Source organism: Metopolophium dirhodum, chromosome 4 (assembly GCF_019925205.1).
Source record: "Metopolophium dirhodum isolate CAU chromosome 4, ASM1992520v1, whole genome shotgun sequence".
NCBI lineage: Eukaryota > Metazoa > Arthropoda > Insecta > Hemiptera > Aphididae > Metopolophium > Metopolophium dirhodum.
In genome coordinates, this window is record NC_083563.1 from 3,881,104 (window position 1) to 3,908,948 (window position 27,845).

Genomic DNA, 27,845 nt, shown 5'->3' on the forward strand with positions numbered 1-27,845 from the left:
CAAACTAAATAGGTAGTATAAAAATTACGTTTGAATTATTTATTATGAGATATTATTTTTATAGATGAACGATAATAATATTTTGATCATAATTGCGAATAATTATTGTGATTTCTTTTACAGTAAATAATAGTAGGTATATTATTTTAGCATGATAAACAAATCATTTTAAATTTCAACTTTTTACTTAATTTCCTACATTTTATTTTTATTTTACTTTAATTTAGAGAAAACAAAATATTATCCATAAATATAATACATTAATGCATTTATAAGACACGCCGATAGTACCTATACCCCTACGCACCATAATATAATGTTTGCTTGTCAACATCTATAAACCGTGTTTGTGGTTTGGTTGGACTTTAATGGCATAGTGTGTAAACTATACAATGAAATGAATTAAATGGTTATTAAAAGCCATTCTTTCAAAAATTAGAGTTCGGAAATTATTCATTGCTATACCTAAATTAATACGATGGTCTCATCGTCAGAGAGGTGAAAGTGCCGATTGTTCAAAAGCACGTTCTGTTTTTGACGATGTTTACACTTGTTGCGTCGGCTTGTCTGTTCTGTTTGTAACCACCAATTTAACAATACGAGTATCTAGGATTGAAACAGTTGAAACTTATCAGACTACATATTTATCACTTATCAGACCACATATTTGAAAACTCAATATTAACTAAAATGTTATTTTGATCAATAATAATATCACCAAATATATATAATTTTTTTAAACTATATAACCACGGCAATTCTATTATTTGCAAAAAAAAGACTATATCATACACTATACTATACCATACGCTAATAAAAATATCATACTTCAAAGTTGATAGTCAAATAATATATGGACATATTTTGTGGATATTTTTGTGTTATATGATCGCAAATATTTAATATTTCCCAAACCATAAATAAACATTTATCTTAAAATCTTTAATATTATGATATGTATCGTTATTTTTGCATAAGTACCTACCTATTTTTCTATTTTTGTTGGTTTTTTTCTACTAAAATATTTCAAAAAGCAGCATTAAGGAAAAAGTCTCCTGAACATTCGTTGTGTTTTTAATAATACAATTATATTATAATACTATGATCAAACGATTAAACAAAATTGTATTTTGTTTATTGATTGGTTAATTTAATTGTATTTGCCAAAACTACCTAGGTAATACAAAATTAAAAACATTACTCAAAAAAATGTCCACACATAATTTTAATTGGCCAATGTTGTTATTTTTTTTTTAATGTTAAACTATCTTGTAGAAAAAAGTGTTCTTCATAGTTATCACATATATTACAAATATTTTAGGTTTTTTTTATCTTAAATTATCCGTGGAAAATTAAAAAGTCATTACGGTCAATATAAAATAGACGGTCTTTCGTTTCCTTCAAAGTAGGTGAGTGATTTCGTCTTATTTTATAATGATAACAATCATTAACTCTATTACCTACTCGTGGTCCAATTATTCATCAGTCATCGCATTATTTGAATGTTTTGTTCTTTATAAATTTTACAAAATATTGCATTTATGAAGAGTTAGATTTTTAATGTACCTACAGTCTTACATTGTTACATACTATATGAACGAAACCGTTTAAGGAGTTAGCTACGGAGTTCAACGGCGTCGCAGTTGTTGCTCAGAAATACAGCTTGAAGTTTATTGTGATTTGGATTACTGTAATTGGATGTTTAAAAAAACACTGGAGAATTTTTCACTGTATTTTTATTGAGTTTCGTGACATAAACATGAACAAGAGAAAAATAAGTCTATCAGGATTAGGTCCACGTCGAAATAAATCAGGTGCAGCTTTTGTAAAACTAAACGAAGCGGATGACAGACGTACTACACAGCTACTGAGAACTGTGGAGGGAAAACGCTGGAAAAAATCAATTTTAAGCTTTAACTGTAGTGTCTCGTTTTTTTTTTCTTTCCACCCGTCCCGTGATTTGTGTGTCGACTTTCGAATAGCCCGATAATAATTACCGTACGTAAAAAGCAATTACGAACCGAAGAGCATGAACAAAATTGTTAATACCTACCCACGACATATTCTTTCATATTTTTGTGTCGAAAATTATTACTACGCGTTGTAAGTGGGAAAGACATAATACGAGTATATCAATTCTAAGACGACTGTACATATGAATTAAACTTCCGACCGGGGAGACGTTATTTATGCTCTCTTCAAGATTAATGGAACGTCTGCACTATATTATTACATTACATACACAAACAGACGAACACAATATACATATATTATATCTATACACACGAAGATTGTAGTAAATACTTGAATCGATTACTAGGTCGGCGGGTGTAGAACATGCCTCCACTATTATATTATTAAAGGTTTATCACCCCACGTTCATACCCTTTAAAAAAATATTCAATTTCCACTATGTATAAATCACAGAAAAATAAAAATACATAATATATTTAATTTTGGTGGATACGTGTATCGTATCATATATTTTTCGTTACCAATTTTTATAAAAAACCAAAAAATAAAAACGTAAGACGTGGCTTTTTTTATGTATTTATTTTTTTTATTTTGTCAACCAAATACGGTCGCCTATTAATATCTTTAACTTGGCTACGTACAATGTACGTGGCTACATCAATCGTGTGCATGTAGGAGGAATGGTTTTAAAATCCCATTCAACTCGGGCACAATATCGAAGGCAATCAATTGCACTACGATTTTGAATCATTTCTGGCGAATAGTCTTGAAGTTTCACTGACGTCCGTAAATAAGATCGCAAAAAAAAGCTATCAGCGACTTCTTTTTGTCTCCTGTAAAACCAACCATCTCCCCTCCCCATCATGGCCCAATCTTACCCATGACCTGAACTTACGTGTGTAAAGTGAAACCGTGTCTGTTACACAGTGCGCGCGTGGGGTTGTGACGGAGGGGTAGCACATTTATTGGAACATTTATTTTACAGTCGACATTTTGTTGTTGGTCGGTATATAAATCAGCTTATTTTAAAGCATCATGAAATCTTTTTTTTTCCTAAAGGGCAAATCAATTATCCGTTGAATTTAAAACTAAAATATTAAAATATTTTTTCGATTGTCTAGAAATAAATGACACAAAGATATTCGTGGACAACAAAAACTATAATCGAATATCAAATTTTAGAAACATAGTATCAGTAATCCGTATATATCAGTAAACACTTATTCGGTAGTAAAAAAATAGCACACGGTTTATTCTATGTACTTGTGGTTTGGAAATTGTATAATATTTCACTTTAAAATAGTTTAATTAAATAAATTGTCATATATCATATCTGTAATAACCAAACAAATTTAAAAAATAGTAATAGAAAATTTAAAAATAAGCCTTTACCACTATTCATAAGAATAAATGCAGTTCAGATTTTTTTTCTTTCTAATATAGTAAACATTTTAGTGAAAAAAGTCAAAGTTTAAGTCTCACATAAAATTGATTAGACACTAGCAGGCGCACAAAGTTATAAAAATTATACCACTTACCACTTGTGCCAGTTTATTTTTTTATAAAAATATAATATAGTACTTTCATAGTCAATAAAATGTATAAAAGTACTCGACAATAAAATAACCTTATATCAATATTATGTGATCTCAATTTACTCGTACATTTATTTTACAAACAACACTGAAATCTGATAAATTGATTTTAATATAATTACAAATTAATTCTACAAGCAATTAAACGTATATACGTACAATGTCAATATGTATTCGTTATTTTCTAGATGACTACACATCTAGGTTGAAAAAGAGTTACTGAAAATGCGGGGATCCGACACAGTTTATCGAAAGAAAAAAATATATAAATCCTTCCTTTGTATTCGAATTTGTATAGTGTATAGGTATAGTTGAGGGGTCCCTCGCAGATTCCTAATTTAATACGATTTAGGTACATTGTTTAATGGTCTAAAGACTAAAATTAAAACTAAATACCCGCGCGAATTGTGTTTGTTGTGCTTACAACTTGCTCTGGTTGTTAAAAATATGATACTATTGAGTTTTATGTGAAAATATAAATCGATAAAATATCGGTTTCACTGTTGAATTTTAGGAGGTACTGGTACAATGGAAAGACGTTAAGATCTTAAATTCTTGGTGTTCTGGTAAATCATAGACAGGGTTGAATTCAATGATGCGTTTACTCGGAGTATTGTTACGGGAGTAAGTAATAGTTTTTTTTTATGAGGTCGTTAAACGAAAAATCATTGGCAAGTAAATTGGGTGTATGAAACTCGATACCAAAAGTAATTTAACCGTAACTACCTACTACTATAAGGTAGGTAAGTTTTAACTTTTTAACAATATAGTAGTGTACAAAATACGAGCATAGTATTATTAATGCATGCATGCGTATGGTAAATATTTTATTGTAATATTAATGTAGTATACGGATAAGTCACTTGTATATTATAATAACTTGATTTGTATATTTCATGAGCGTGTACCGTAATAAACATATTACTTCCATACTGCAAGTCTAATAACTATTACAGCTTTGTAAAAAAAAAAAAATAATTTAAGTGAAATACGCGTGATATCACACAACGGGAGAATAAAAACAGGAAATCATCTGATTGTTTTAGATTTATTTCCGTCGAAACCTTTAATGTGTCTCTTTTTGATTTATTTTCTATCTAGCTATAGGACCTATGACTATATGCGCGGAAAGTGATATATTATCAGTCATTAAGGACTCTGTTTTCCTTTCTTGGTGAGTCCCATTCGTCCAAAATCCAAAACACAAGTCTGTACCGAACGGTAAACACCTAAATGCAGAGTTTTTGATTAAACACACACATAATGACGACTACCTACTCCACCAGCGTACTATACCACCGTAGCAACGTCACCGAAATCGTCGAGGGGGGAAAAATAAATAAAACGGAAACACACACTTGAGTATTATATTCGTGAATGCAGGTTAGGGTTTCACTGATGCTTTTAGATTTTAATTAAACTATGAATTATTATAAGTAATAAGTAATAACTATTATATTTCTGTAATTGTTCGTTTACGGCGACCGGGTAAAACATAATAATAAGTATGGTTCTATTTTATTTGCTTCCGATTTCCATCGGTAGATCAACGCGATAATAGAAACACGCGTGTTTTTACACAAAACAAATCGCCCGACCGCCAAGCAAATTCTTTTCAAAGTAATCTTTTGTGGGAAAGAATTTAAAGGTCCTTAGGTATACCGTATACGTACCCACAATAAAGACGACTTTTAAATTGTTTATTTCTAATGCATTCGCTGGTTGAATTGTCGTAATCATTATAATATTATACGGTAAGGGTAGACACGTGTTGCAGCTGCAGTACTGTGTAAGCCGATAAACCGTGTTGGTTGTTGATATTTATTATTTATGTCAAGGGATTAATAAATAATATAATCAAATCTGTAAACAATAATTTTCTAAGCATTCATTGTTTTCCTGTATATTTTGGTATTTGTAAAATGAAATATTAATTTGAGGAACGAGAAATACTGAATCCCGGTACAGGCGTTTGTACAAAAACTCTCCTTTGACTATGATAAAAATATTTTTAAAAATAACTTATAAAATATTTTAAATCATTTCCCCACGAGCGTATATATTATCGGTTGTCAATGACAAGAATTTATCGAGAAAAATGTATAAATTTGTAATATTATTTGTCTTTATTCCATGCATAATATTCAAACAATTTACTGCGATTTAGTTTTGTATGAAACATACTTACATACTGTAACCGATCTCTTTTGGAATTTATCCATCGTAATTGATATGATGTGATATAAATATATATACACGCACACACACACACACACACACACACACACACACATATGGTGGCGGTGTTGTTGGTCAACAGGTCATTAGAGGTGGACGGATAAGGTCAATAGAAAAAACACGCATAGCATGCAATGTCCTTTCTTCCTTTCTCCGAGGAATTCGCTGCGAAACGGATATATTATAACTTATAAGGATATCGGCTATGTATAAACATATATATATATATATAATTGTACGATATACAATGTGTAATATATTGCGTACATAATATATATGTACAACGGTGGGCTAGAACCCTTCTTGTCGCGCGCTCACTCACTTCCGGTACGCCAATTAATAACGACATTACTGGTCCAAGTAATAATAATAATTAATAACGCGAAAGGACGTTTAACGAGGTTTCCCCTAAAATCGCGTGTCGTAAACAGTTGAGGCATGTGCACACAAAACGGCGGGCGGCGGGGGATGACCGTCTCCGTCAGTGCGATCGTCCACCCGTATGTGTGTGTGTGTGTGTTAGTATGTACGCCACCGGTCATGCCACCGATATATCACAACACACACACACACACACACACACAATACGGTGTTTGCCGGGAGACTTAGCACCGTCCAAAGGATACACTGCTCGTTATCTAAAATAATAATATTATAATAGGTAATAGGTATGAAACGTGTGCGTGGTATACGCCGTTGGGTATCCGGTAGCTGCAGATACCTGCGCCTTGCCAAATACTCAGGTCACCTGTCCGATGATAAATTACGCGTATCGGACGCCACGTGACCATCCCTACCATGTAAGCACGTCCAGTGAATATTATTATTATTATTTGCACCGGGACTGCCAAGCCGCAGGCCGCACACATTTCATTGCGAGCGAGGCGTAAACGTTTTGTTGTATGTACCAACGTCGAATCTAGACTGACACGGAAAATATTTATACATGCTGATTTATAAGAAGAATTTATCATACATTTATACTAGGGCTGGTACCTGCAATAATAACCGAATTGCGTGACTATAAATTATAAAATATTAATAAAATGTTTCAATCGAAATAATTAATTACAAACTTATCATCGACCGTGAGTATGTACGGTAACAGGTAATGCTTACGTATCTTATTACCCTAACGAAACACAGCTCGAATGGTTTCGACAAAGAATACATAACAAACTTACGGATATTGTTATAGTATAATATTATAATATACGATAAATTCGCAACGATAATTAATATATCTATAGGCCATATAACTAGTCGATACTCACCAAATACCCTTCAACTACGAAGTAAACTATATACCTACAGGTTACAATAATAATATTAAATCACTTATTTACATTATAATAACCTAAGAACTTGAAACTGTTTATTATAATATCACTATAATGATTTAGTATAAGATAAAAATAATATAATATTAATAATGTATATAAACAATTAATATAACCGAAACCAATAGTGTGTAACTAAACACAAAACTGGTATTTATGCAATTTGCATTTTTGAGCAGTCCAAGAAATTAAATTTACTATTTATTTTATTTTCAGTGAAGTTTCTTGTAACAACATTTTAAAGCAACCCATTAGCTTGTGGGATAGAATTCAATTTTAATAGCTTTTAATGAAATAAGTGTTTGAAAAGAAAATGTTATTATCTTTTTTGATTTTGGGAAGGTAATGAGCTTTGGTGTGTGGTATGCAATGTTATCAATGAAAATAGTTTCCAATTCAGTAAGCAATAACCGTTCATCTTTAAAAATGTTAAAGAAACGTATGTGTGTCAAGTGTCAATGACAGATTCCTAATTATTTTTGACAAAGATACTGTCATATTTGTTTTCGATTTCACTTGATGACTGCACGTTGCTACATACATCCATGCACAAGTAAATTATACAATTTGAATATTTTACGGGTACGGTTTAGTTTCCCATTGCAATAATTTTATTACTTTTAATTGTGTAGGTATTTAATAATATCTTAAAATCACGTATTTGAAATAATTAATTGGTTGAGTTTTATAACTAATAAGCTACTTTTTAAAAATCCAATACATATTTCTATGTAAGCAAATTTGTAACTTAATTATTATCTTTCCAAATGTATACTTAAGAAGGTAATATATAATAATAAGATTTAAAACTGACTGATACTATAACTTAGTTACAAAACACATAATATAGTCTAATGCGACAATAGTTGAAGGAGCGTATTTGTATTTAATAGGCATCAGTTGAAAAATAATCCACATTTATTTATCCATCATTAATATCAAAAGTATTTATTACATTTTCAGACTTTTAGTATATACGAGATAACGCAATATTAATTGGAAACTTATCTTAATAAAATAAAAGTAAAAACAAAAATACCTTTGAAAACAATCAATTCCCGGTTTGTGGAAATGTCAATCTGATGTCCTTCGGTCGGCGAATAGACGTATCGAAACGGTAAACAGGAACTCTGTCAAATTATACATTTTTTAATTAAAAAAAGGTTTATCAGAAAATCCCCCCTAAAAACATATTAAACCAATATTCTAATTAAAAAACAACACAAGATTTACATTCAGATAAAAAATTATCAATTTTCATTTTTAGAGCACATAGGTACCCATACAATATTAAGTATGAACCAAATATTGATCGTTAAAAACCGACATTTTCGAATATAATTTTTATTATTCATCAATGCATATAAATGTTATTGCTATATAAAGGAATATAAAATTATAAAATATGCATGAGTTAACAAATTTTGTACCAAATGAATTTACTGTGTACTTTACCGGTCATTTCATATCAAGTAGAGAAACTGAATGTTATAAATATAAAATTGAATATTTGTAGCGCCTACCTATGAATTCACATTGAATACAGTTCAACAACTATAAATATAGATATTTGGTACATACCAGTATATTGTACATATTATAGTATAGTCTATACTGTATGTACTATATTATATATATTTTATAATAGACATAAGACACATATATGGTTGTTCGTCAATTGAATACTAACGAAACTTTATGAACGTGAAATCCCAAACTTATAAACAGAATAATAAAAGTTATAAGTATTTTCTTCAGAAAAGTGAAAAACCATTTCTTTTACTGTTTCCCGGACAAATTGTGTGAGTTTTGTTTTTGAAATTACGTGATTTCGTGATTTCTACGTGAGTGTGAAAATTACGAAAAAAATAAAAGATATTCGAATACCGAGGGTTTCGTACTCGTTGTTGTTCTATAGCTTTGAGCTACCGCTCCTTTCAACCTTCGCAATTCGTCTTAAAACGATTTTGTTTTTTATGTTTTTAATACTAATTTTAATACCTTTCGTAGCAATTTCAAAACTCGTCAGAAAGATAAGAAGTTTACGTCCGGAGGGTTAACGCGGAAAGTAGCTGTTCTCTCATCTCAACTGTCAGTCAACCCCCACACTTACAACAATTACTGCTGATTATTATACTGGCCAACAACGGCTGACAGCGAGAGACGCATCCGGCCGAAAAATTACGTCGTCGAGTTCTCGGTAGTTTTCCGTTTTTCAAATGACGGATGTCGGCAGGAAGATATAACGGGATTTTTCGATTTTCTGCATTTCTTACTTTCTGCTTAGGGATTTGTTGAAGATAATAATATTAAACTGACTGATTTATTATTGTTCTTTTTTTTTTTTGTAACGTATAAATATTTAAAATTGCGTAATCTAAACATCCGCCAGCATTAAAGTGGCATAATGTTATTTAATGCTAATTCTAGTATAAATTACGAAAACAAATTGAGTAAAAGACAGGATAAAAAACCCGTGTTCATTTTCAAATTGCTATGTATATTGTATAACGCATATGGAAATATGATAACATTATCAAAAAAATATATTTATGATCATACTATCATAATACTAGTATGCTTGAAATACATAAACAAAATATTCGTCATTATTTTTTCAAACATTTTAGTCAATTTAAAATTCGTAACTATATGATAACACTAGTATTTCAATAATTATTCCAAGTCTCTTATAATATCCTCTAAACAAATAACTAAATAAGTTATGCAAATACATTTATTATTTAACGACAAATTATCAGTTATTATGGTTTCGTAATTAGCATCTTTAAATAAGCGATAAATGTATTTATTTTGTAATCATTGATGGGTTTTTTTTTTCTGTGAACACTATTCTAAGTACAAGATCTATTATAAAAACGTTATGTAGCCCATCTATGTATTGGGAAATCGTACAGAAGGGTTGAAAAAAATGTTAAAATTAAAGAACGTGAGATCTTACTGAGATCTATTTAAATAACTTACCACACAACTTTTGTATTTATATTTTTGAAATATTAACATTGTTTTTAGTTTTATATTATACTATAAAAATATATAAAAGTACGCGCAATAAATAAATGAATATATAAGACTGGTATAACGAACAGGGTTTAAAGTATTAACGATAGACCTTCAGCAGTTTTATTATTATACCTGCCTATGTCTAATTAACCTTCTTAGAAAACTACTAGACGCATAAGAAAATGTCTCTTCAAATTATAATTCACTGAGAGATTTGGAAGCGAGTAGAATGAATCATCAGAATTCTGATTAGCAAAGTACCGAAACAGTATATTCTTCTTTACTGTGGAGTAGCTAAAATTTCCCATGGGGGTAAAAATATGAGATTATCTAACGAGAATTTTTTAGTTCACTATTTTATATACCTTAGCTGTTTTAAAATATTTCAAATATATTGACAAGTGAGTAGTATATTATTTTTATCTGTGTTAAATAGTTTGGAAACTTTTGAACTATACTCAAATCGAACTACAACTTATAGTGTATGTTTTGAACCGTAAAAAACGAAGAAGTCGCTCTGCTGTATTTTTACAAATTTCATCGACATTCGAACTTCAACCCCTAACAAAAATATGTGACAATATTATTATTTGAAAATGATAAAATCGATTTTGTTAAAAAAAATATTCCTGTTTTTATTTCAGTTTTTTAGTTTTAATGTTTCAAAATTTAATTTAATTATGATAAATTATAAATTCATGTACTATAAAAGACCCAATTACATAAACATAACCCAAACAGAACATGAAAGCATCAAAAATCGACTGGCCGTTTCTGCTCTCGAGAACATCGAGACTTTGCCATGTAGTGAATTTGACGGGCAGTAAACTTTAGAAACAACTTACTTCTACGACACCTTAACTAATATAAATTCACAATCAATCAATCAATAAGTATAAGCACCTATAACATTTTTTTAGAGTTAAAATATAATTCATATAATTCTATATCATTGATTTATATTGAATTTTTAAATTTTTTTAAACTTATTTTATTCTCAATATAGTTAATCTCTTGTGTCATATTTTTCGTTCAACTACATTTTTTCCAATTTTCACATACTTTGTTAAATTTATAGTTTTTTTTTTGGTTTGTCAAAAAGTTTTTTCAATGATCTTGCAAAAATGTATTTTTTTTAACTTAAATGTAGTTATTATTTAAGAGTTAATACTAATCTTATTTTCTTATCCATATAATATAATATTTATACAACATGTGAATTAATTTTATCTACGAAATTTATTATGTTAATATATCGAATATTTCAACTGAGTTTAAAATACAAAGAATATAATAATAATGAAATTCTATTGTCAACAATTTCTTGATATAGTTTCAACAGTTATTTCATTTATTAATTTATTTACTTTACATGAATGTGGTTTATAATATGTAAACATTATGTGAAAAATATAAAGAAGTACACATAAAAAGTTTTTTTTTTTTAGCTAAACATATTCTCTTTGTAACACTGCGAGTATAGTAGATTCAATCAAAAATGTATTCTTAGCATGGTTGGTTGACACTCGTTATTTTATACCCTCAAGCCATTTGTATTATTATACTTTCAGTGGTTTCAAGCCTCGTACTGATGCGGAATTCCCCTCGGTCTTTTAATCCTATTATTAAAGGAGTAACTAATTGGTCTAATAACAGCATAATGGGCGCTGCCATGATTCTCCTACTTCGGTCAGTTTGCTCAATGGAATCAGCAAACAAAATAAGAATATATAATATATTATTTTCTCTTATTATTCAAACACTAACATTTGACAATATTTCAAGAACTAACATTTTTTAAAAAAAAAAATAAGCGGGAAAAGTAGGTTCAGTAGGTGTAGAATATACACTATACGTCTATACCTCGTCACTGTAATGGATGTGTTAAATCTGATTTAAATGATAACTCATTGTACACAAAAAAGTCTTTTAAGAAAAGGTCGTCTACCAACCTACACTAGCTATTACTCATTAGTTATTACAAAAATTTTAATTTAAAATTTAAAAATTAAAAATAATTAGTATAATTTATAAATGGCGCTACCAGATGTGGGGGCCCCCCACAAATAAAATAAATATATAATATATTATAGGTTTGATTTTTTTTTTTAACAAATTATACAAGAACTGCCATGTTTGAAATAGTATCAAGTATAAACACCGAAGTTTCCCAAGGTGGTATTTTATCTCTATTACTCTACAATATCTTCTACCCACATCACCAAGTACCTCAGTTGTAGACTATGCTGATTTTTTTTTGTTTAATCTGTATATACTATTATGTCCAAGATATAGATTGTATATTTTCTCCTAAAAATAAAAAATAAAAAACAAATAATACATTGTACGTAGTAAATTTGTATACGTCTTCTATAATCTGTCTAATCTCTAACTATATAAAGCAGAAACCCGAGGGCGCTCCTCTGACGATTTTTCGAACTAGCGTAAGAGATTACCAATGAAAAAATTCGATGGGCGGTCCCCCGGGTCTCTGCTTTGTAATATTATAAATATCAGAAAAAAAAGGTATTTTTACGAAGAACTTTGTATTTTTATATTTAAAGATAAAAACTAATATATTTTATTGATGTTAAATTATGTTAAAATATAAATATGAAAGAAAGAAATTAATTATTATACATAATAACATTAGGCTCAACAATACTTTCGATTGATAAACATTTTTATTTTTGAAAATATCGCTTAGCATAAAACTATATAGTGTTGTACTTCACTCAGACTTATATTATACCCACCAACACACACTATAGTTATAGCTTAAAGGAGAGTTGTTATCACTACAATTTATTTTACTATAATAATATATTGTATTGTAATTATTTGTTTGCTAAATAAATAATATATTATTATTATATGCGTAATTCTTATGGTATTATTGGTGTATTGTTTTTGGGTGTTCGCGTAACAATACTTAAAGGACTAATTTATTAGTATACACATTGTTGATCGCCGCACAAACGGACATAATGATATGAAGAAAAATAATATCGGCAAACCTAGGATCCATTTCTTAGATTTATAAATTAAAATATTGAAACATGAAAAATAATAAATACCACACGAAATTATTAATAACTATCCAAGTTCTCTAACTGCAGATAATCGATATAAGGTTCGAAAAAACCAGCAATGATAACAAAGAATATATTGACATCTTTTAAGAGTACCAATTAAATGCAAATGCTATTAGAAATCGGCCAAAAACTCGAAGTCCGAACTACTATAAAACGTGTTCGCACGTACTCAAAAAAAAACACGTCGTTGTAAAACAATTGATACATTCATCGTTCCGCCCAGTGAATGTAAAAGACTTCACCTAAAAGTATAAGACGAGCACAAATACAATTCGAAAGACGAATCCTCGTTAAAATAATATTATATTATAGGTACCTACCCGTAGGCATAAGTACGCATTGATAATAATGATGTTTGGGAAAATAAGCCGTTAAATAAACGACGCGGTCGTACTCACGCTGGCTAGCAATAAACGACGTCATAACCGTCGTCTGGGCAATGTTTGTATTTTTCGGTGACTGCTTAGACCTAATTTGTTTTTTATAACTCACTTACAATTTTGTCTCCAACAGTATTAGATACTTGTTCCATACTATACCGAAAAAAAACACTGTAAATAAAATAACATGGCCACGACGGAGATCGATATAGACGCAATCCTGAGGGAGATGATTAACAGGCTTATTGACGAATTTTTCGTCGACGAAAATCAAGAGCATATCGATGAAGAACAAATCCCAGAGGACATCAACGACATGAAAGACCCAGCTTTAGATGATGTCGTAAACACCCTTTTGGGTGAGATAGTCGAAGCTGTCTGCGTCAAAGTCGACGAAGGGCAACATTTGGATTACGACAAAAATCAAGGGAATATTGAAAACGAGAGCAATCAAGAGCCTACGGACGAAAAGGAAGTTCCAGAGGATATCAATGACGAAGAAGACCCAGATGACGTCGTGAACACCCTTTTGGGTGAGATTGTTGAAGCTGTCTGCGACGAAGACTCATCGGAGGCTATGGCCAGCGGAGACGCAGAGACAGTTACAGTTTCGGAACAGATGATAGAGACACCGGCCGAGGGCAAAGAGAGGGACGGAAATGGACTGGCCAGGATAACTGAATTGGAAGCACCAAAACCAGCAGACCCCACACCTCCACGCGGACGCGCAAGGCGAATAGTGGCCACCACGTGGAAGGGTGTGAGGCGGGTCACACGCCTGATGCTGTGCGGATGCTTCCGAGGAGAGTGAAGCCGCAGTCCACCCCTCCCTCCTCCTCGGACCGAAGAACACCAGACAAGACGGCGGCGACATGGGGGATTTGATACGTGACAGAGCACTTTACGGTGTACGGCGGTAAGTCATCCTGTACGTTTTCCGGCCACCCGCGAAAAGACGAGGTCGTGGTCGATGGCGTCGCGAGCTCGCGGTTGCCGACACGCGAGACCATCTGTGGCTGCTCGGCGATGGCCCAGCAGCGTAGATCGTGAGAGGAGCGACGGACGGACGACGACGACGACGACATACGACGGCTAGCTAGACCAGCGTGGGCAACGATACCGCCCCGACGGTACTTCGACGACAGCTGCAGCTTGCACGAAGGCGACTAGTGACGGCGGCGGCGGAGATCTCAGAGCACGATGGGTGAGCGACAGAGCTAAGGTAAGCTATGGGAACACGGACGTCGCTGCATCGCCTGACCCGCAGAAACTGATCATGTTTCAGGGTTCGGCGGTGCGCGACTCCACGGCGGAGGGGCCATCGGCGCGGCAGACACTGTGCCGACGGGACCCCAGGACGAAAATCACGGAGAGGTTCAGGACCGCGGTGCGTTGCGCTGTGGTCTACCGATTCTCTCCCCTTTTCGGCCTGCGGTCATCCCGTCGGCTGAGTCTCGGGACTCCAGGACGAAAATCACGGAGTGGATCAGGACCATGGTGCGTTGTGGCGTGGTCCGACGATTCTCTCCCCTTTTCGTCCAGTGGTGGTCCCGCCGGCCGAGTCGGAAAGCCAGGACGAATATCACGGAGGGTATCAGGACCGCGGTGCGTTGCGCTGTGGTCTGCCGATTCTCTCCCCTTTTCGTCCAGTGGTGATTCCGCTGGCCTGGCCGCGCCTCCGGTCGCCGCTGATTCCACAGCCCCAAATAGCTTTCTTCGCTCGCTCAGTGCTTTGGTGTCTCCGTCGTCGCCGTCACAACAGTCGTCTTCAGCATCTGCGCATCGTCGACGCGCATGACATCGCGCACTAGCTGCTCGCCGTCAATCGTCGTCCAATGTCGCTCCCGCGGCCTTCGCAGTCGGGTCCAACCCGCCGCGCCGTCACGATGGTCGTCACCCGCGAGCAAACGCGCCAGCGATCACACTCGTCCGCCTTAGGGACCGGCCGCGAAAACGTATGGAGGTGACCAGTGGCCTTTGCATATGCACGCACCTCGCCATCACGTATCAATCCCCCTGCTTTTGTGTCTTGTCTGGTGTTTTTTTTTTTTTTTTTATATTAATATTTTTTTCATGTTCAAAATTGTTAAATTTTCTGACCATTTTGCGTCAAACCTTATCTTTCGGCTCAAAAAATATAAATTTTTTTTGTATATATATTAACATTCATTCAGACCATTTTGCGTCAAACTACTTATCCTTTGGCTCACCAGAAATAAGTTTTTTTTTATATATATCATCATTAATTCAGACAATTTTGTGTAAAACTTCTTTCGGCTCAAAAAAAATAAAAATTATGTGGTTAAAATATTGTTTCTTTTTTTCGTATTAATAGTGTATTTGAATTTTTATTTATTTCAAAAAAATAATAGGTAGAATAATATTAATATAAAATCGATATATTACACTAACTTTGAAATTCTACAACTATTAGCTAACTTTTCCTTCTTAAAAATAAATAAGTACACTTATTAAGATTATACATGTACGTTGGTTTGAAATTTTGTAAAATCGTAAAATTATTTATTGCTGTCTAAGATAACTCAAACACACACATATATATTAGTTATTACTTATGAGTTATGACAATAAGTATTGTAAACAATTTTGTAATTTAAAAATATTATTCGTGGGTACATTTAACGTATTTTATTATATTTTAATATTTTATACACACGATAACGTTTTCAAATTCAATGTTTTCGGCAAAAATTAATTAAACTCACTGTACTATACTACCTAATACTTTTTGAGATACTTAACTAGCTGACTACTGAGACGTTGAGACGCTGGTCGCTGACTTACATAATTACTATTCGGCATTCGCCCTATACATGGGTAGGTATGAAAAGATTGAACTGGCATTTATTTAGTAATAATATTTTGTTTATTTCCATCAAATTAATTGTTATGTAAGTTTTTGATAATTTAAATACACTGTTAGTACATTTAGTAAGTACTCGAAACTATAATGATTCATTTATACAATTTGCTTTACTTCAGACGACCGTTCAATTCGTAGGCCCATTTTCACAAAGTCCGATAATGACAATAATTGACAATAGTCGTTTACGCAGTACCAAAGACAAAAAAAAAACAACAATATTGTAATGATATGCTCACACATCATTATAATAAATAAACTAAAATCTTACAGAATAATAAATAACGGCCAGACTGTCGTTTGTAGAAATCGGTCATCCCCAATAAAACTATTGTCACAGACAAAAAGGTCTTTGCCGCCGAAGAGAAATATAGTTCGGGGAAATACAAAAACCTTTGATAAAACCACCTACCATTCTCTGGTCGGCATATCCGTGTCGTCCCTTAAACCAGTGCATGAGCACCAACCACCAGAGTAACAACCTCTCAAGTCTCGAAAAACCGATTTCAACGAGCGACAACTGGACTCCTTATGCGAGCAATAATCAGTGCGTTTTTTAATTCAATTTTTGTATTTGAAGTATTACTTTGTTTCATCTAAAACCTAAAACTCCTACAGTATTATCTACAAACAACTGCGGATCAGGTAAGACATATAATATAATATTTTATATTGATTGCAGTTAATACATTATATGTGCTTTTTACATAAAATTACATTGTACGGTGTATTTGATCTAATTCTCGAATACACGATCTCGAGAGCCCTCCGAACACCTGGAGAAAGGTAATAGCTTAATTTTACTATTTTAACATCTGATTTTAATATAACTATCGACAGGAGTCGTTTTTATATTTATTTTATTTCTAAGTTATTACAATATATAGTTATAAAGTATAAAATGTATTTAAATATTTAATAAAAATATTTATTTTTTTTCAATATGCATTACCTATCTATAAATAAAAGGTAAGCAATTGAATATTTTTCGTTTAAAGATTTTGACGTTCATCGTCCAGCCAAAAACCAAATTTTTGTTCCGTCAAAATGAAAAAAAGTTCGGTTTTTGTTTCCACCAAATCATTTTTCTTCCAAAATTATAGTTTGAGATTTGAAAACCACTAGTCATAGTTCTGGTTTTACTTTATTTTTAATTATTGTTTTATAGTATTTTGAAATATATATTTCTAAAATAGTACGTTACCACTATATAATTTAAAGTGTTCAAACTAATGATGTAGATATATTAGAAAAATAAATGGTTTTAAATCAAATATGAAAATGAACCTTGGTTGTTTACCACTGTAATTTATTATATACATTTATTTATTTATTATATTGCTACCATAATAATTTATTTTACTATAAGTAATACCCGTAAATCGAACTTGTTTTTCTAGAAAACATCGCATTTATTATATTATTAATTATTAAACTATTTAATATTTTTATAATTTAAATCAGTTTTTACTGCTGAGTCAATACCAACTTACCATAAAACGGTGTGAATATGTCCATGGTATAATTAATAGTCAATATCATAAAGTTAATCTAAATGTATTGAACATTTCATGGTAAAATAAACCTACGTAAAAGTTTTAAGCTCCCATGAATAATATTTTTGAATAATAACAATAAATAACTAAAATTGTTGTTCTTCATTTAAATATCTAATTTTATCAAAATTAAAACACTTTAAATTACTATAGTAAAAGTTGTGCTTTTATATTTTTCAGATTTTTAAATAACTTTAAGAACAACACTTATGTGTGGAATATTTTCTTAAACTTTACTAAAGCTTTTTGACCGAGATTAAATATTTTTGTCAACACTTAAAAAAATAGACGGTTCGAAGACATTTTAAAATGCCTTATAAAATATATTAAATAACTTAAAATAAGTCTAAATATTTACAACATGTCATTAAGTATAGAAAATGATAATTTAATTGACAATGCAATGTTACAAGTTCCTACAATTAATACTTTTTGGTTAAAACTAAAATAGTTTGATGAGAAATTGTTAGTTAATAATATTGGACGTACAAAACAGTACAATAAATACATTATATTATATTCTATTTAAAAATATATAACTTATTATGTAAGATTGAGATGAAGTAGACTTACAAGTCACAAGTATGTACTATAAGTCCATAAACAAATAGGTAACTAGGTACCTATATGCATTTAAAGAATTCATTAAATTGAAGATGCAAATTAAAATCATTTTACGTAAGCAATATTGACTTGGTTAAAATTCAACCATCGATTGTTAGTACCCTATGCACGTTAGGTTAGGTTAGTACCTTAGATATGTGTGTATAAATAGATATAATAGCAAAAAAAAATTGTAAGACTAAAGAGAGTGTGCGAGGAAACCAATTCTCTAAAAAAAAAATTCATAGTAGCTGCAGGTGCTGGACGAAACTTGCGATACAATATCATTATGATTAAAATACCACACGTAATCAATAACAGGGTTATCAACATCATAATATAGCGAAATAAATTTGTATTCAATAAAACGCATCTGACATCATATGAAGTCGTGGTAATAACTCCGAATGAAATCCGATATTATTGGTGAATCCGTGGTGGTTAGCAATTGGATAGCACACTGGACTCGTGTGTGTTTTTCTCTGCGTTTATATAATGTGTATCGTCCGTGTGTTGCTGTTTCGATAAGCGAATATCTGTGGTGAAAATATGTGTATCTCACGGAGATATAGCCACCACGCGGGTCGGCGGAGGGTGAAAATACGCGCGTTTCGCCCGGCGATATTTGGCCGAGGGCTTCCTTAATCTGATTCCACACCCCCTCCCCCTACGGCACATTTATCACGAAACAAGACCTTTATTGGGGATGTATTGTTGTCGGAAAACGGAGAGTTTGCATTCGAGCCGAGATTCGCGGCACTTGACGCCACGTCGTCTGTCGCACGAATCCGTCATCGGTGGAATTCTGATTGAGGCCTATACCACTCGCGACCACTCGCCAACTTATCGATTACGACCGATCATGCACGGCGCAGAACACGATATAATATTATCATATACACTATACGGTATAATATGTTATTATTATTATTATTATTATTATTATTATTACTATGATTTATGCGTCGGTTGTAGTTGAGTTGATCGGATAACACGAGAAAACTATAATATTATGTAACGCATATAGTTCTATTACCACTTCGTGTAGAGCGGAGACGAAGTGTGGTCCGAGAATATGATATACAAGGCGTAGAAATTTTCGACGGCGTAACGAGACCGCGGTAAATTGTTTTTATCGTAAAGTCAGCCGTATATACAATACATAATATTATATATATACACATATACACATACACATACAACACGTTGAACGCGTGATATATTATTGTTAGCCCCCGCGCACACGGGAAAGAGCCCGAAAACACGACCGAGAGACTATATATTATATTATATATACATTGTAAACAGAGAGCGTGCTATCCGCTTAGAGAATGGTCGGCGGCGTGATATATTATCGCCTATCGGTCGGTCGGTCGAGCGAGCGCGTTCTATATTACACAACTCCGAAAAATGAAGACGTCGCCCGCCACCGTCGAGACGACGACGACGACGACGACGAAGAAGAAGACGACACGATGACGCCATGTGGCTGTGCCGGTATATGAACAGACTTGCGGGTATAAGGGGGGAGGGGGGTATGATTTTGGTGGGGTTGGTGTATCCGAGGGGTAGTGGCGGGGTAGGATGCATCGGGCCGGTTTGACGAAGATACATCGAGGTGTGTACACGCGGACACGCGCTGCACACGGTCTCCGGGTCCGAACTAATTAAAGGACCATCGGGGCGGGTTAAGAGCAGGGCTGCGGTGGGGGTCGAATTCATATATTGGGCCGGACCGAATTCGTGTGCGTCGAGCGAGCGTCGCGCGGGGGGGGGGGGGGGGGAGAGAGAGAACGTGTGAGAAATGGCGCCGCGGAATGGGGTGGCGGCGGCTTACGATTGTTTACACGCTGTCAAACCCGACGAGCGGCTCGTGTGCGCGCAGACGGGACACATAAAAGGTTATTTATATACGCGTTATCGGGCTCTGGCGGTGGCAAAGGCGGTTTCATTTATCACGCTCGGGCCGCCGGCGTTTTTAAAAACCGTTTCGGACGCGCGAGTCCGCGACGACGCGCGTCCATCTGTCCATCCGTCAACGATGGACCCGCAGCCGTTTGCGGTGTTTTTCGCCAGTGTACGGGACCGGAAGACCGAAAGGAAATCGGAAATTGATGGAATCGACTCCTCGCGGGCGCGGCACTCCGTGTCCGAGAAAATAATGACGTGGGCAAGGTGGTTATTATATATATATAGTATATAATATACCTATACGGCCGGGTGTGTGTCTATGATATAAGACGTATATGCGGATGATTGACGTATGTGGATTTGAAGAGGAGGCTATGGAAACACTACTACCGGCATGATGCGTTCTTGGAGAGTGAACGCGAGACCAAACTCCATTGTCGAAACGTGTAATAATACATCGTGTCATCGAAACCACGGCCTTAGAAGATAAAAAGATCAGGACATTCCGTGTTCCGTCTCCTCGATTATTGCTCGCCATTATGTTGAGTGTCTTCAATTGTTATAAGTGAGCGCAACAAGTAATAGAGCTAACCGAGTTTTTATGAACTATGCACTAGCAGCCGCGAACAAATAGTTAAACTAGTAATTATTAGTAGTTTCAATTTAAAACCATAAAAATTACAAATATTTTATTTTATTACGTTTTAACAAGCAATACCTGAAAAACCTTCTGTTGTTGATCTAACATAAAAATAATAATCTAAGCTAAAATACTGACAATTTGACGCGGAGTCCTCGTCGAATTACGTGTATATATAATATGTAGACACTATGAACAGTAAAAAGTCTTCTGTAAGCCGACGCAGTGATAAAACAGTATTCTAACCTTATTCTCTATAAGACTTTGTTGAAGCCTTTTGAACGGTCGTCTATTAGAGGTTTTTATTGCATTAACGTTATCAAAGTACATTACGATTAAACGAATATGAGAGAATACCTACTACAGCAGTTTTGTATTAAATAAAAATCGCCAAAATCAAATTTGAATGTTTTGAATATTTCTGATTTATGTTTGATGTGTAGCCCAATGCAAACAATTGACATATGATAATAATGGGTCTGTATGACTATCCGAAATAGGGGGGGGGGGGGGGAATTATAGACAACTTTGAAAAGCAGTACATTTTGTTTAATTTCGTTCCTATAATACATCCATCGTCAAATATTTGCTGTTTTTTTTTTGTTGTGTAATCCCTGACTTTATTTGTCAACTTATAACACTTAGAAACGTCACACACACGCACTGTATGTTTTAAAACGAAATAACTGTACAGTTTATGTGTATATTATGCATAAAGGTTCTTGCCATAGCCGCCACTTACTATTTGATGGTTTTTTGACGATTTATTATTATACAATTTTCGTACACAAATATATATATATAGTGTATATATATATATATGGTGGTCAATAGTATAATATTTTGTGAGGGGAAGGCCATAGAAAAGTAGTATGTTTTGCTGTTCATAGATCTCGCATAGATTGTTATATATAAAAATATCATCTATATAAAAAATATTCCACTAATAAAGCTAAAGCTAGGTTACGGCTAGAGCTAGTATTATAAAAGAAAAAAAACATTTTTATTAACTTAATTTCATCCGATTATTTTTTATTATCATTTAATATTATGCTTCTAGTACAATAGATTTGCGAAATAAGGTTTCAAAATATTATTGTACCATTAAAAATTGTTGACATAAATAAAAATTACATATTCAAAAAACACTTTTGATATAAGATCGAATGTACAAGAAGCGCAAAAGAGTTATTTCTTTAAATTATTATAACTCCATTTTCAAAAAAAAATCTCTTTAACTTACACCGTAATTAGACTGTGGTCGAGAACTTGACATAATACATCAAAGATGACTCAAACTGATGGGGAAACACAAATACCAAATTAGTATTTTTTTTTAAATGACAGTGATTCTACACAATTCAGACTCACACCAATAATATTATTGAACAAAAATCTTACATCTATGAAATGTTTAAGATTTTAGATTTATTTTAAGTTATTCCCAATTGACATTTGTTAATATTTTATAACTAAATTTAAAAAAAAAAACATTTAAAAATATTAAGACATGTAATAAAATTATTAAGAGACAAACTCGAGATAAAAATATATTATGTTAGTACATGTATCACAAGACGCTGATCAAGCCAATTTGTTGGTAGTAAATTTACTACCTATTAACATAAAATTAAGATCTGAAACTCCACCTCAATATATTATGTTAGTAGACTATTATAGCATTACACTAACTATGTATAGGATCTAACTCAGCCACATTATACTTTATCACTAGGATTTATATGTAGGTAATCGATACCATCGATTTTATTTCTTTAAACTTAAATATTAAAACAAAATGAAAACTATATTAATTGCGTAAGTATTTTACTCGGAGATATCATTATATCATAAGATATAAGCTACATACTTAAATATTTATTTTCAAGAAAAAAAATGTATTGACTCTATGAAAATAGTTAAGTTTATTGCAATTAATTTAATATATAATTTCCTTTACGGTAAGTTTTAATTGAAGTCAAAAGTTTTCATTTGTTTATAATAAAATTTTGTTTACTTAGAGTTTATCACGAGAAAGCAAAATGACATATGAGTGAATGCAATTAATTAATATATTGTTGAGATCTTGAATATATTAAAACATACAATATAAATTATGTAAAGGGAAAAATAAATATGACTTCTAACTTATTTACTTACTGAACATTTGTAATACAATAACAATTTAAATAATAATATTTTGGTATTATATCATTTACTGTACAATATCACGTATATTTTATATATGCGCATAGTAAATTGTAAATGGGTAAACTCATATAGTTCCTTTTTAGATCATATTAAATATTTAACCAATATTAAAATATACTCTATGTATATTTTGATAATCAAACCAAATTCAAAAATATTTTTTTCAAATTTGATATGAATTCTTACCTAGATCGTATTAGGTACGTGAAATTAAAATACGAAATAATTTGCTACCCTTTTCAGAGTATCGATCTTTACTCTAATTCAAAATTTTGCATGAGTAAAAAAAGATGTAAATGCTATAAACTTCATTCCCCAGATGACTGATACCAATTTATTATAAAAGAAAGTAATTGCTATTTTTAGAAACAAAAATCGATTTACTTTTAATTAGTCTTGAATATTGGATATACACTGAACGATATTATGTAAAACTGTTCAAAAAAAAAAAATAATAATAAAAATTGAATCCCACTGTGTTGGGTAGTTATATTTCGGTCGCATCCGTTGGGATACAACGTCACGAGAATTACATTAGTAAGGTCACATGAGTAGATATATTCAGTATGTGTTCAATTTTCTCTTTTATTTAATAATACAATTTATTTTAAATTCTGATAAAAAACCCGAATTCCACTATACATGTTCTGATTTAAACAATTACCTATTTGTCATTTTGTTCGTTCAAGTCAAGTTTTAAAATCTGCATTAAGTTCCTATCGATTGTTACTTTTGCTATTATAATAACTAATGTAAATATTAAATGATTGTCCTAAAATATCCAGTACCAAGTAACCAGTAACTTATACCAAAAATACATAGGGTACCTGTATTAGTTTTCCCTCTTCGTTCAGGATGTACATATTAGCAAAATCTAATAAAACTCACAATTTATTATTGTGGTATTAGGTATAATAAATAGTATTAGGTTTAATCGCGATCAAATCAAAATAATATTGAAATACCTCAATAAAATGAAAAATGAAAATAATAATTTTAATTAATAATAAAATAATAAAAGAAGAACAAAAATAATAATCGATTGAAAAAATAATTCTTTTTTTAGAGGAGTGACTTAAATTTATTATTTTATGTGTAATAGTTTTTAAATTTAACACATTTACTTCATAAATATGTTTTAAGAATAATATTTGTATAACAAAGTATAAATAAAATGTATATAATATAAGAAACAAAATTAGACGGGTGTAAAAAAACATAAGTGGACTTCCAAATTGTATTTTTCCATATCTTCGCTTTCCTAACGTAGTGTACGAATAATATTAAAAACATTGTCACAGTGGTGAATATTGTGGTCACGGAATATTATTTTAATAAAAAGAAGAACAACCGTGGAAATCACTTGTTTAGAATCAGGTGACCATCGGAAAGTATTTTACAATGGCTTATTGATTTTCGCGGTAGCCCGTGATAATCATAAGCTCGTTTTCTGCCGGGAGGACCGATGATCAGAAAAAAATATATACTCATACGTATACGCAATAATAAAAAATAATAATAATAATAATAATAATAATAAAAAATCGCAATATAATAGTGTTATATAGCCACCAAAAGCTGATGTAACACATGTTCGAACAAACGATTCGGCGCGTTTGCCGATCACAATGCTCTCTGAAAAACAATATATTACACTATGATATTATATGCACTATGGAGGGCCCCCGTGGTTTTTTCCTACTGCTTCGACGTCGACCAAACCAGCTAGCGGCCCTGCGAAATTGGGTTACACAACTTACACGGCAGGCAGATGAAAATCAGCATTTTCGTCACCATGTGCGCGTTGTCCGTGTCGCACGAAATTGACGATCGGTCAATGTAACAAAACATGTTAATGTAAATTTCACGCATTCCCACCATTGAGTGATCTGATTTTAATGACTTTAGACGCACGCGGTTTTCAAAAATTAAAACTCAATTGTGGGTCGAGTATACGGGGCAAATATTATTACACCGTTATTGTTTTCGTAACAATTTTTCCACAAATTATAGTGACCTTATTTGAAATTTATTCGGCTCGTTTTTATCCGGATGGGGTTAATTTATCGATCTACTATTACAAATTGTTTGAAAGCCACTTCCCGTGAAACTCGTGGACAGTATATTTTTCCGATGATTCCTATGATATTAAATCAATAATTATTTTAATATAGTAAAAAGTGTACGCTTTATGGTTTATCTTATAATGAGGTGTAATTACAATAAGTGCAAAATAATAATACTATGATATCCATGTAACATAATATTGTGTTCTATATACATATGTGTAGTCGTGTGAACTATAATATTATAGAGCAAGGCATTAAATAATAAATAATTTAATATTATCTATTTGTATAAACAGATTTGTTGTGTAAATGTTGTTATATTAGTATACGATCGAATATTGTACGAGTAGTTAAATATTATATTAACTATATTGTAATAAATTATTTATAATAATTTTAATATATTATTTTGCTTTTAATTTTCATTCAGGTTGTCAATTTTTTTCAACCACTACAGCTTAGAACTTTGAATGTTAATTTTTAATAAGCTACAAGTTAAATATTCAATATTAAGTTATTCACTGTAAAAACCGTCGAAAACATGAAAAAAATGAACCTTTACTCAAATATAGAATTATAATTATATTAAAGTATTTACATTTATACATTTTTTTATTAAAAATAATCATATTTTATAATATTAAAATACTGTAAATACCTATGTATATATTATTATAATAAATGATTACGTCAAAAAAGTATTTAAATATATATTATAATGCTTTATGGTATAATTTGTTATATACATATAAATTATATACAATAAAATATATACTAACGTTTTAATTGGTTTCTACTTGCTGATGACATCAGAGTCTTGCGTAACCCAAAACACTTTGATTTGGTATAACATCTGAATTTTCGAGAGAAAAAACTATTTAATAAATTTTAAAATTACATTCTTACATGATATATTTTAATGAATTACCTACCGACTTTTTACTTTTTAGTAATCATTGTTCAGTTACATGTAACTGAAATGAACATGAAATTGTATGAAATCATATCATGGTATTGAATTAATAACAATGAAAATGTAAAATTAATTATTTACATTACAGTGGCGTGTTTTAATAATTTTTCAGGGGAAATTAAAAAAAAAAAATCCAAATTTCATAAAAAAAAAACTAACATCATATTTGATGCTCTATACAGATAACTACAGTATAGTTGGATGTAATAAATAGTTAAACCTTAAAAATAAAGAACGATATTGTATGCAATTTCAAAACTAAAAATAAAATGTAACTTTATAAAAACACTTGGTAACTACTTATTTTAAAACAGTTAATTAATTAAATTAACAAAATCAATTTGACATCAATCATTAGAATGTCTCCTTAGATTATCTTATTCGCATAGGTATTTATAACGATAGTGGAACACAAAACGTAAATTTTTAATTCAAAATCAATAATATGGTTGTGCAGTAACTATAATATTATACAATCGGGGTCACCAATTAATATTTTTGGTAAGCCACATTAGGAATTCAGGAAGTTTTCGGGGGGCCATAAAAATGCAATGTATATATTTAACCACGAAAAATAGGTAAAGGCTAAAACAAAAAATAAAATGATAACTAATAAAACCTACATGCGGTTTACCATAAAAATAATAATTTTAAAATAAATGTCTTGTATGCGGACCAGATAAAAATAACCCACAGTCCACAGACATAGTACGGGTCTGCAAACTGCCATTTGTTGACTACTGCCACTATAGAGTTATTGCTCGCAAAAAAGAAAACATTATTCTTGATAGCTGTAAGTGATATATACTTTGAAGGTGGTCATAATAAAAGTCTAGACACTGTAATGAAATAATGGAGAAAAATATTGCGTAGATATTTGTTGATTAACAAACCTCAGTTATAAAGTTAAACATTTCTGTGAGATACACTTATCGTTATTGATTGCACAAATTATTGATATTTCGTTTAACTATAAAATCTAGATGATAAAAAAATTTTAATTATTAATATGTACCTAATTTTGACTTTTTTGTAAAAAAATGTTTGGTTCCATTAATTATTTTTCCTATATTTACCTACTCTAATAATTATTGCAAAATAGTAATAACTAAGTACTGTAATATTTTACGTTAACAAATTTAGCTAAATCATAAATTATAGCTGTTAGTATAATTTGAACTTAGAAAATCAAGCTATCTCATGCTACTTAAATGTGCAAAATTTGTACTCGTAGATGACTGCTAGAAGAAAACAAATCCACTGTTTCGCAGATTAATTCAAAGAAAATCCGTTGACTCCTGGACAATGAAGAAAACGAGATCGTCTAAAGCGGCTGATTAGTTTTTCCAAAC

The 27,845-nt window shown here is 31.7% G+C and overlaps 1 protein-coding gene across 3 annotated transcripts in view; it reads right to left on the reverse strand.

Annotated features, from left to right (window-relative positions):
* LOC132942980 (lachesin-like) overlaps positions 1 to 27,845 on the reverse strand; it is a 150,089-nt gene that overhangs the window by 91,421 nt on the left and 30,823 nt on the right. For 2 of the 3 annotated variants that reach the window (XM_061011720.1, XM_061011721.1), the window contains exon 2: positions 8,187 to 8,277. The exons of the other annotated variant lie outside the window; for it this stretch is intronic. The gene's annotated coding sequence lies outside the window, so the exon portion shown is untranslated. The remainder of the gene's footprint in view (positions 1 to 8,186; positions 8,278 to 27,845) is intronic. 3 annotated transcript variants of the gene reach the window in all.